The 12,307-nt window shown below is 46.2% G+C and overlaps 1 pseudogene; it reads left to right on the forward strand.

Moving 5' to 3' along the window:
* The first annotated feature begins 6,116 nt into the window (after positions 1-6,116).
* On the forward strand, positions 6,117-7,463 carry LOC102508834 (annotated as a pseudogene).
* Positions 7,464-12,307: the final 4,844 nt, after the last annotated feature.

Consider the following 12,307-nt stretch of genomic DNA (forward strand, 5'->3'; position numbering starts at 1 on the left):
TCCATCCCATCCTTCCCATTCCCTCCCCACCTTGTGTTCCTGATGAGCTAATGTAAGCAACAACCTTTGCAAATCCCACTGAAGTGCCGCCTGTTCTCGTGTGCGCATGCGCTTGTATGTGGGGCGGGTTCCATACCTTCTTTGGAGGAAGGAGGCCGGGTGGGAAGCTTCGAGTCTCTGATCCCTGAGAAGGTGTAGGGAGCTAGTCCGTTGCCCACGAGGGGAGCTTCTTGGAGCTTTCACTGTCTTTGTAACTTGGGTGTCCAATCTGAAAGTGTAGACCATCCTAAGCTGGAGATGGGTGGCCCGAGTCGGGAGAGAGCTCCATGCTCCTGCAGCCTGGGGGTGTCCTACTTGGGAATGAAGAAGGGAGGGCGATTGCAGTCCTCAGCTTAGAATTTGTCCTGTTGTGCATCTGCCCCGTGTGGGAGTGACTGGCAGCCTCCTGCTGGGTGGAGGCAGGGCAGCAGATCCTCGGAGATGTGGGTGCATGCAGTCGGCTGGCCCCCGTGTGCCTTGTTACCCGACTCTTGCTACCCTTCCACCTTCAGGTCTTGAGGCAACTGCATGTTTGGGCACACGGGGTGGGAAGGCTCACCCTTCTTTTCCAGCATGTGGCTTGGATTCTGTCATCTCTAAAAGGGCCACAAGAGAAGCACTCCCCCCCACCAACCCCGAGCCAGAGTTTGAGATAGTCTTGTTTCACCACTGCTGACCTTAGGAGACTGATGTGTCCGAAATGAAGGCTGCCCCTTCTTGGATTGTTTAAAATACTTTGGCAAATTGAACGTTGGTCACTTTCAGGGTGGCTATGAGAAATCAGTGTCTTAGCTGGGTAGCTGCAGCGGCCCAGAGAGACCTTAGCCAGACTCCTCAAACAGCAGAAGAACTTCCCTAAGCAGCCTGCTGACCTTGGCCCAGCCCTCAGATGCCCTCATCTTCAGGTACCAGGGGAGGGACCCTTCCTGCAATTGTTCCGAGTCTCACGTTAAATATATTTCTTTGGTTCTTTGCATGCCTGTGTAGTTAAGAAGTGGCTTTGGCTCCGCACTATATTTTCCTTTGAAATTGTGGCGGATTTGAGACACCAAGTAACCCTGAAAGTCTCTTTGAAATGAGTTCAACTTTTTATTTAAGATGGGCTTTAATTGACCATAGAAATGAAAAGTTCTTACCCAAGACGGATATTGGAAAGACATACATCAGTGATTTTATTTCCTGATTACTGTTTGTATTGGAATTAAGCTCTTCCAAATGAAGACTCGGGTGTAGGAGAAAAAAATTATGAGCCACTTCTGAGATTAACACCCCCACTATGGTACATCTAGACATAACTTGAACTTTTCATCAATACGCTGCCGATAGAAGTCTGCTGCCCTCTGGGGTGAAACTGCCCTGGCTGGGAGAGTAATTTGATCTTGGAGTGACTTTAATCAATGTGCTTTTGTTAAACAAATATTTTCAATTTTGCAGCAGGTTTGTTTGCTGTGTAAATTTCTTTTTGCTGCCAATATGCTGAGCTGGCACCATTAATTTCCACAGGTGGGACAGGACTGTTGGCGTCCCTGGGTTACTTCTCAGCATGTTGGGAGCTGGAGGGATAGAATTTCCTGAGCCATTCCAGCCAGCTGCTAAGCACCTGGGGCAACGTCTGCAACGACTCGGGGTGACCACCCTCTAACACCAAGTGCCCCCCACGTTGCTGAGGGAGGTTCAGTTGTCTGAGGTTTGCTTTGGACGCATTTCTAATCATAGTGGTTGGCCCAGACAGGAAGGCTGAGCCAGGAATGAAATATCTGCGAGCCACAGATGTTCCAGCTTGGGGGAACTTTCTGGAATGACCTCTCCTGGAGACTCTGCCAGTGGCGGTGGAGGAGATTATCTGAGGTCTGTTCACTAAGTCGGTGGCTTAAGAGGCAGCATATTAAGATTCTGTGTTTCAACTTACAGAAACTGATTTCATAAAAATTGCTGATGGTGAATCATCGTTTTAATGCATTTTCGTCTATTCTCCTTTCAGCCTTCAGCGGGTAGGAAAAAATTCCTTTTGAATGTGTCCCTACAGTTTTACTGTAAGGAGACCCGTGGAAAGCAAAGCTGAAGCTCCGTAGAGGGAACAGGGCACAGAAATGCCTGCACACCCGCCCCCGCACCCACGCAGCGCACCCGCACGCAGTCACACCTGGCCTCAGAGGCCGGCCTGACCCCGCTGGTCTCGTTTGGTCAGCTTTCTCTCTCTTTTCTTCATAATTCTGCCAGTGACAGGAAGCAACTGGAGGGGTGGCCTCCTGTCTCAGCCTGCAATGTTCTCTGCTCCAGTTACCCTCCTTCAAAGTTTGCCCATCTTCAGGGCTCAGCTCCTGTGCTGGACTGAGTGCGCCCAAGGCTCTTGTTTTGCTCTTCTCTTATGGTCGGAGGCGTTGGCCGCCTCGTTCCATTGTCTTTGCTAGCTGTTTTGAAGACAGGGACTCTCTCTGAGTTGCGTTCCAAGCTCCTAGCTTAGCGTCACGTACGAGGAGGGAGAGTCCTTCACCTGAGGCTCTCTCTGAGTGACCGTCTCTAGCCCATGCTCCCCTCCATCGGGCTGGCTGAGCAGCTGGTCTGGGCAGCTCCGCTGGCCGACCCCTGTGGCGAAGGAGCACCTCCAGCAGGTTGGTGGCTGACTGGCATCATCACTGTGGAAGCCAGGTTTCTAGCCTACTTTTATAGACAATAAAGCAGTCCGAAGAACACAGTAGCTGCCATTTCTCTTGGTCTTTGACAAAGGCAGTGGCCTTGGGTGAAAAGTTTTCACTTCTGACAGTGATGATGGCAACCTCTTCCGAGTGTCTTCTCTATAGTCAAATGTAGGGGTCGGCGCGTTCAAGGATGCTCTCTCACAAACCCAGGTGGCAGGTGATAAGAGACACACTGCAGTCGCGAACAGTCAGGGGATGGAGGTGAAATCAATTTCCAAAGCTAGACCCAGAGCTGCTGAAGCCAGGGCTGCCTGACTTCAAAGCCCCTGCTCTCCTGGGTTCTGGTCCCAAATCACTCGTCTAGAATTTGGGTTCCAAGTGATGTGGCATCTGGAAATAAAGATCAAAGATCTTCCCCTTGATGATCTATTGATTTTCATGACAGGGTGAGATTTGGGTTAGACAGTCGTGTACAGATCGGAGTTCATTCCAACCTGTTTCCTGGTCAAGTCTTTAACACGGACCTACAAAGAATTAAACCTCCCACAACTCATTGAGTCCAGGTGTGCCTCAAACTGTCATTTCTGTTGTGACATACCAGTGCATACTCAGAGGTTAGTTTTTATGTTGAGAAAGGAAGAAAATATTTCCTAAGCTTATGTTTCCCCTATTGAAAATTCTTGGATGATTTTGCCGTTACGGTTGAATGAGTCATTTCCAATCTGATGGACACAATGGTGCACCAGAGCGTTCTGTCCCCTAAATCCGGGAGAAGCGTGTGTGATTTCCAGACTGCCCAAGCAAGTGCTTGAACTTGGGTCTATGAGTAACTGGTTGGATCAATGAATGGAGGAATGTGTCTGACACATCAGTGATGCCAGCTCTGCGGTAAAGGACCCAACGACGACTGCAGAGGGAGGGCATGCTGACAGGAGTGTATGTCTGAAATGGGGCCAAGAAGCATGAAACAGCAAACACAGATATGCGTGCTGGCAGACACTGCAGTATGAAAGGACTAAGAGATCTTGGTTAGCAAAGCAGGACACCTTCTCAGAAGTGCATGGCTCTCGGCCCCTCCCACCCAGCATCATATGCCATAAGCAGGACTTTCTGCTAGGATGACAATCTGAGAACACATGTATCTCCCCGCCCTGATTCCCACTGGAAAATAAAAAAGGAGCTGCCTCCCTGCTGTAGTGTGGCATCCACACTCTGGAAACTTTGAGGAATTTCTGGATTGCTATTCCTGGATTGAAGAGGAGTTTGTGATTCCCTCTGCATAAAGAAACAGTTTGCTTGGGTGGGGAGAGGGAGGCGAGAGCTCACAATGCAGTTCTTTAGTACAAGCCTGAGACCCCATATCTGCAATTCCAAAATGTGAGCCTGTCTGAAAAAGCATTGTTGTTTTTCAAAATTGGCACCAAGATGGATCTGGCCACAATATCTAATCCTACCTGAACTGTGATGGATAATTGTCATGACATTGGGAATATAGGAGAAATAAATTCCCATTGGTGAAATGTGGAAAATGAGCGATGAGTTAACTGCTGCCTTGGACCATGCACTTATCTGTGAATGAGAGATAATGGCTGTTTACCCACTTAGAGACTGTTTGGACAGACACTCGTGCTTGCTGAGAGCGAGGACACACGAGGCAGTTCGAAAAGCCATCTCTCGTTGTGCTGGCTCTTCACCTGAGTATTTTTCCTGTACTTGAACTTTTTATAAATGAAAGCACACAGTGTGTACTCTTTTGTAACTGGCATCTTCTGCTCAACATCATGTCCATAGATTCATCCTTCTCACTGTGCAAATCAGTTGCATTATATATCAGTGTACCACGGGGTGTTATCCATTCTCCTGCTGATGGACATTTGGGTTGTTTCCAATGTTTGGCTGTTCTGAACAAAGCAGCTGCGAACATTCTCATACAGGTCTTTGTATAAACATGTTTTCATTTCTCTTGAGTAAATAACCCAGTCATATGGCAGGTCAATGTTTAACAGTATGAGAAACTTCCAAAATGTTTTCCAAAATGGTCACATCATTTTGCACTCCCGCCAGCATCACACTGAGAGTTGTAGTTGGGGGACACCCTCCCCAACGCTTGGTGTCACCTGTCTTTTCAGTCTTAGCCGTTCTCATGGGTTAGTGTCACTGGGGTTCTAATTTGCTTTTTCCTAATGGCCAGTGATAGTGGGCGTCTTCTAATGTGTTTATTTCAAGCACACATATCTGACAAAGGATTTACACTTAGAATATATAAAGAACTCTTACAAATAAATAATAAAAAGACAAACCACCCAATGAAAATGAGCAAAAGACCTGAACAGACACCTCGCAAAAGACCTGAACAGTCACCTCACAAAAGACGATGACATGAAAACCGTATCTTTGTTTTGCGTCTTTTTCTGACTCATGCCTGTCGCTTCCGTGTTGGACGTCGCTGCTCTTTCACAACAGCGCTTAGCGTGTGCCAAGCGTGCTTCTAAGCCCTTGATGGTGTCAATTCACTTATTGCTCAATATTAACCTATTTAACTCTCAAAGCAAACTTATAAGGTGTAACCATCCCCATTTTACAGAGGAGGAGCTGGAACCTGATGAGGCTAGATTACTTGCCAAAAATTAGAGCTGGTCAGTGGATGATCCAGACGCCAGCCCAGGCAGCCTGGCTCCAAGCTCTTAATCACTATCTGTGCTCCTTGCTACAAAGTGAACATGCTTCAAGGGCTCGCCATCTTTCTGCTGCAATTTTTCAAAATACAATTTTTCAAAATTTTGTAAGTACAGGGGCATTGCTGATTGCCGTCATGTAAATTTTCATAGTGGTGGTACCTTGGGAGTTGGGACTTTGATGCCCTCAGGGAGTAAGAAGGTGATTTTCAAGTCTCTTCTAACTGAAAAAAGCTTTTCAGTGGTACTGAGAAAAGCTTTTTAGTCTTTAGAGAACAAAAAGAAAAAGAAAAAGAAAAAGGAGATCTTCTGGTCTGAGGGCTGCCTGGAAAAGATCTGTCCAGTTTAACTCAAAACCTTTTCCTCCATGGAATTTCCCAACATCCCTATAAATCCCTTCTCTGCTCCTACCATGTCAGCAGTTGTGATGGAGGTTAAAAGCTACCTTCCTGCAGCAACATTCTGGCTCATTTGGGCTTTCTGCCTTACCTAGGTTCCTTACCCATTGCATGGGTGACCCAAGCACCATTTTATTTGAAACTACTGGCACTTTCCTAATTAACAGAAAAAGATATTATAAGTAAGACTCTTCTTAACAGTCATACTCTTTTGAATTTGCTTCATTTGAATACAGCAGTATTAAAAATTCACACTTAGAAAACATACTTACATGTGTGTGTATAATCACACCTAGTATTCATAAAAGTGGAGGGAACTTTTTTCATTCAGTTAATTCAACAAATATTTATTGAGTGCCTGCAAGATGCCGGGTACTGTGGGGAGAAACAAATGAAGTATAATTGAGCCCCTGATTATCAGGATGGTAGAAATATGTGGTCAGATACATTCAATATCAATTTCCATTGTGTTTCAGAAGTTCTTTGGTGATGGGGGAGACAGCAAGGAGAGCTTCACCATGGACATGGTGGGAGGAGCCCTTCATGACACAATCTCCAGCTGTGCCTACTCCTTGCCAGCGGAGGAGCTATAGTTTGAGAGACTGGTTGGATGTAGGATGATGACAAATGGCTAGGTGGGAGGCAGCTTAATGGGTACAAGGGCGAGCACAGTTAAAGGCCAGGAGTGAGGCATCCAGTTCCTTTTCCCACAGGTTAAGAGTTAGTGGGAGATTTCAGCTGTGGCGGTGAAGGTGGCTACCAGTGTAAAAACCCTGAGCTGAGGGTCTCTGGAGGGGGTGTATGTGGCTGACGTGGGATGGAATGCTGATCTGCCCTGCGCCTACTCTCCAGCCACCCCTGAGAACCTCATGCCTGTGTGCTGGGGCAAGGGATCCTGCCCTGTGTTTGAATGTTACAATATGGTGCTCAGCACTGATGGAAGGAACCTGAAATTTCGGACATCCAGCAGATAACTGCTAAAGACAGATTGCCTCAAAGGAGACGTAACCTTGACCATAAAGAATGTGACTTTAGCCTATCGTGGGACCTATTGCTGCCGGATCCAATTCCCAGGCCCAATGAATGATCAAAAATAAAACCTGGAGTTGGCCATCAAACCAACTCCTTGATGGAATGATGTCACTACAGGCTCTCCAAGGATGCTCACCACCAAGGGACACGGCTTAGAGTCACAGACACTGGAGACCCTCCGTGATAAAAATCAAACAGTCCCTGCGTTCCTGTGATATTGTGAAAGAGATGGTCTGATGCACAAGTCATGAGACTGGCTGAGCAGACGATGATGGATTTCTGGCCGTTTGCTGCCGTTGTATCTGTGTTCCCACAGGAAATACCCGCACTGGCTAGTGAGTTATAAGACATGGGTGCAACCACCAGAACAAGCCTCTACCTCAGGAGCAGGGGTGTCTGCTGGCCTGGCTTTCATTCTTGTGGCTGGTGCTTCCATCCTCAGATGGTACTCTGGTAGCAAAAAGAAGTTACAAAGTTCAAGCTTGATCACTTTGGCCAACTGCCCCCCATTAGGGTTAACAAGTACAGTCGCAGAGAGGATGCACTCAGAAGAAAACATTTATGTCATTGAGGAGAACGTGTATGAAATGGAGGACCCATATGAATACTGCTGTGACGCCAAGAGGTGCAGGTTTCGAATTCCCGGTTTGTCCCTTCCCACCCCCTTTACTCCCTGGTAGCCATAGGTTTGTTCTCTGTGTCTGTGAGTCTGTTTCTGTTTTGTAGATAAATTAATTTGTGTCCTTTTTTTGGGTTCTACATATGGGCGGTGGTATCACGTGGTGTTTTTCTTTCTCTTTCTGGATTGCTTCACTTGGAATGACAGTCTCCGGGTCCTTCAGTGTTGCTGCAAATGGCATTATTCTTTTCTGTGGCTGAGTAGTATTCCGCTGTGTGTGTGTGTGTGTACACCATGACTTCTTTGTCCAGTCAGCTGTAGCTGGGCATTTGGGTTGTTTCCGTGTCTTGGCTGTTGTGAATGCTGCTGCTGTAGACATTGGGGTGCATGTGTCTTTTCAAATTATATATGCCCGGGGTGGGGTTGCTGGATCATATGTTAGGTTTATTTGTATTTTTTGGGGGGGCCCTCTGTGCTGTCCTCCGTAGTGGCTGCACTGATTTGCATTCCTGCCAGCCATGTGGGAGGGTTCCTTTTTCTCCACACCCACTCTAGACTTAATGCTAATTTTTTCATTTGCCTTTCAATAAGCTGGAAGAATATACTCAAATTAACATGGTTACTCCACAGGAGCAAGTAGTCAAGAGACAGACGTTCACTTTTTTCTTTTATGTGCTTCTATAATTCTTTGAATTATGTTCTCCATATTTTTGAAATAAAAAAATAAATTCAAATATTAAAAAAGAAAAAGAGTTAGTGGAATCCAGGACTGGGGTTGACTGCATCAAAGGTCCCAAGTGTCCCTGGGCAACAGAACCTTCCGTGGCAGGTGTACACAGATCATTCCTCCCATTTCTGGATGGCAGGGGGTGAGTAGAAAAAAGTCTTGCATGTTTCTCCAGGATCAACTTTTCCTGAAGTTATATGTGAATATTACAAAGGCTTGAAAATTTAAGGGGTGATTAAGAGGCCAATTATAATACGTACAATGGAGTTGCTCTCCAGGTAAGTGTATTCTCTAGCACTCAAGAAAAAAAATGAAGTTTCTTCAGTCTCCCTCTTCTGACACAAGCTTTGGCTTTTTTTTTTTTATATATGTTTTTCTTTGAAGATTGTGGAGAAAATGTTAGCATCTACGATTTTTCAAAAAAAAGCAAATGCTGCCATGCAGGTGGATACGGTCCGGGGACTGGGTTTGTGCTTAGGACGCTTCCCAAAGTGCCTGGATTTCCCTAAAGCCTATTTTAAAGGGCAGTTCATTTGACAGAAGATGTAGAAATTTAGTAAAAGAAAATGTACCTTGGGGTACCTGGTGACCCCAAGTATATGAATGGAAGCAATGCCCTCTCCATTCCTGAACGGCCAGGTCCTGCAACGCCAAACAGCCTGGGTGCTGGCTTCATACAAAGTATCATTTTTAGTATCAGAATATTGCACTCTAAAGGGACATTGAAGGAAGTCCCTCAAGTATCATGACACAAAGAGAAGGGTTATGGTGGCAAAACTGTTCTCGCCAGCCTCCACTCTAAGGATCGGTGGAGAAGTTGCCGACTTTTAAGATGAGGCTCTTTCTTAAATACTCCGGGCTACTTCTTCCAAGATTGTTGAGTGAAAGCCGCCTGGAGGGTGGCACTTTCTCTTTACCGAGGCACAGGGCTTATGGTGCAAAATGCTCCGTGCTCCCCATGCATCCATAGGGCTGGGCAGCCCATGCATTTCATTGGCTCAACAGCTCAAGCACTCACCACTATGGGGAAAGCACTGGGGTGGGCACAGTGGGCTCAAAGATCCCTGTGGCGTGGTCTCTTCTCACGGAGGTCACATTTTGAGATGTAGGAGAGACATGCTTCCATCATCACATATGAGATTTACCATCGTGGTAAGAACTTAGATGCTACGAGACCAGAGTGACCAAAATGATAAAATTTGGCCAAGGGGGCTAGGAAATGCTTCCGTGTTGAGCTGACACTTGGGCTTGGATTTGGATTCACCAGGCGGAGAAGATACGTTCTAGGTAGAGGGCACACCCACACCCCATCTGTGAGAGGATACAAAGGGGTCCCTAAGTTTGGGTGACATGAATAGGGAGGCAGGGAGAGATGAAAGACGAAGTTGGTAAGGTTGCTTGGGGTCATATGGTCAGTCTTGTCCTCTATGTAAAAGGATTTAGACCCAATCTTGCAAGTCTAGGGGTGACGTTGAATACGCTATGCCAGGAAGTCTGGTGAGAGTGGCGTTGGGATAAATGCTGGCAGCAGAGTGGAGGGTGCTGGAACTCATGGCAGAGGCTGGGAACAAGAAATTACCCTGGGAAGATATTTAAGTGGTGATTAAATATCAGTGTTACGTAGCATGGAGAGAGGGCGTGGGCTCGGACCCCTGACTTCTTCAGCTTGAATCCCGGCTCTGCCCCTTCCTATCTGCATATTCTTGTGCAAGTTAGTTAGCCCCTCTGGGTCTTGGTTTCATTGTCTATAAAATGGGGATAAAAGCAGTAACCAGAGTAGCATCTTCTCAAACCCGACCATGAACGCACCTCGGCTTGTTAAAATGCACACTCTGAGTCAGTTGGCTCTCGGTGGAACCTGAGATCCTGCATCTCAAATAAGCTCCTGGGTGGTGGTGACTCTGCTGGTTCGCAGATCACACTTTGAGTAGCAAGGCTTTTAATGGTTATTTGGAAGATTATATGAGTAAATACACATAAGAAACACCAAGAGCAGCTTCCAGGATACTAAGAGATAGCCATTATTACGATCCATAAGACAGACTTGAACAGTATGTCTCAATTATTGCTTTATAAGTGCTTTATCCACTAGAAAGTTCTCTAAAGACAATTCTTCAGCATCTAGGCCCCGCCTTTCTGGCCAGTTTCCTGCGGAGGGTTGGAGGGGGACTCCGAGCCCCCCATGATGATGGGTGATGTCATTCAGCCACAAAGAAAGGTGGTCTCTGGTTAACAAATACATCATTGAAGCTCTTCCAGGTCCCACATGAAGTTAGAAGGCAGGGCCGAGTCTTTCCTCTGTGAGTAGAACATGGGATTCCTGTGTGCAAAGCACTCCAGGGAGAGATGGGTTGACGGTTGAGGACCCCTCAAACTACGGTTTGGGCTCAAAAGATTTAGGAACTTGAGTGGCTTCTACCCCTTCCCTTTGTAGGAATTTGAGCTGCAGCTTCCACTGGGGCTGGGCTGGGCTACCTGCTGGGTTTCTCTTAGAGTAGGGAGGATGATGGGTGAAAAGGCATGTGCTTGAATTTTGCAGAGAAATTAGAAAAAAATGGGAATATGAGACTGGACAGCAAAGAGCAAACCAGTCAAATAAACTTCACAATGCTTAAATTTTATTTTCAAAAGTGAGGTTCTGGCCAGCAAAAAAAAAAAAAAAAAAAAAAAAAGTTCTAATTTTATCTCCCCTCCTCTCCCTAAAGCATCTCCATGCGCATGCTCCCAGCTCTCCCTTTGGTGAAGAATGAGCTCCCTGTGGGGAGGGAAGAGTGGTTCTCCAGTGATGAACGTCAACAAAGGGATGGCTCAAACATTACTTTAAAAGCCACTATGTAAGGACAGACGTTTTATTTTCTGTGGGCATTCTACAACGTGTAGATGCTTGATTCTTTGTGAAAAGCCAGAGCAGCTGAAAAGAAAGGGAAAAAAATCCCACTGAAAAAACCCAAAACAAAACCTCTGCCAATGGCTCTAGAGATTCACGTCACAGGTCATTTCTCTCTGATGCACATAGGGAAAGGGAATTAGGCATTACTTGAGTTTGATACTTGGCTAATTTTCCAATACCTGATTGGAACACCGTGGTTGCTTAGCTGGTGTTACAAATGTCCGAGTGTTCCTCATGTGCCTGGCACATTCTGGGCACTCCAAAAATGTTGCTGAATGAATGAATGGATGGGTGGATGGATGGCTGGATGGATGAAGAGGGGAAGCTTCACAAACAGCATTTTGTTTAGGCAAAACTCTGGTTACTTTTTAAGGCTAATTTTTATTTCCACGTTCTCCAAGAAGCTATTTTCTTTCACTCCCCTTGCCAGCCTCACTAGATTTGGTGAGAACTCCATCCCCACATCGTATCGCAAGAGATCATGGCCGCTCTTCATCCAGCATGCACGCCAACCACCATGCCATGTGCTCGAAATATGTTATTCCAGTCCTTATAAACAATGGTGAAAAATTCTTCCTGTTTTATAGGTAAAGAATCAGGCCCAGAGAGTTTACGTTCCTTACGCAAAACTAGCAATTGGTAGATCCAATGCCCTGCCACCCCTACCCTAGTTTGGAACTGGATGATTCCAAAAAAAATCAAGAAACCCTTGGAGCACTCGCATGGAGTTACAGGTATCATATGTGCACCAGGATGCAAGCTCCTGGAGGGCAGGTGTTTTGCTGCTGCTCTTTCTTTCCCCCACTGCTCTGTGTCCAATTCTCTGAGCACACTGGTTATAGAGAAGGACCTTGAGTGCATGGCAAGTAATCTTTTGTTCTGTGAATGTAGTTTAGGCTCATGATTTGGGGGAAGGCACCTTCTTTTCCATTTTAGCCTCATGTAGGATCTACCCTTCCTGTGCCCCGTGCAACTGGACAGAGCCCGAGGCGGTGTTTGTGTTCCAATCTGTCCTTTGGGGGACACTTTCCATAATGGGATTTGTCCTTCTTCCCATTCTCTCGTAAGATAAGTAACACACTTGAAGGAGAAGGGCTATGAGGAGTTTAAAGAAGACTTGGAGGACCCCAACTCCATGTCTCCTGGTTAAAACTTGATTAGAGGGTGGAGAAATCTTACTGTCACTCTAAAAAGAGAAATAACAAAACAGAGGGCTTGCTAAGGCTATTGTGCTTCTTTTGTTTGTTTACAAAAATCTCTGCTACATCCATTTTCCTCCTGGTGTGAT

The sequence above is a fragment of the Camelus ferus genome, chromosome 27, assembly GCF_009834535.1.
Source record: "Camelus ferus isolate YT-003-E chromosome 27, BCGSAC_Cfer_1.0, whole genome shotgun sequence".
Taxonomy (NCBI): domain Eukaryota; kingdom Metazoa; phylum Chordata; class Mammalia; order Artiodactyla; family Camelidae; genus Camelus; species Camelus ferus.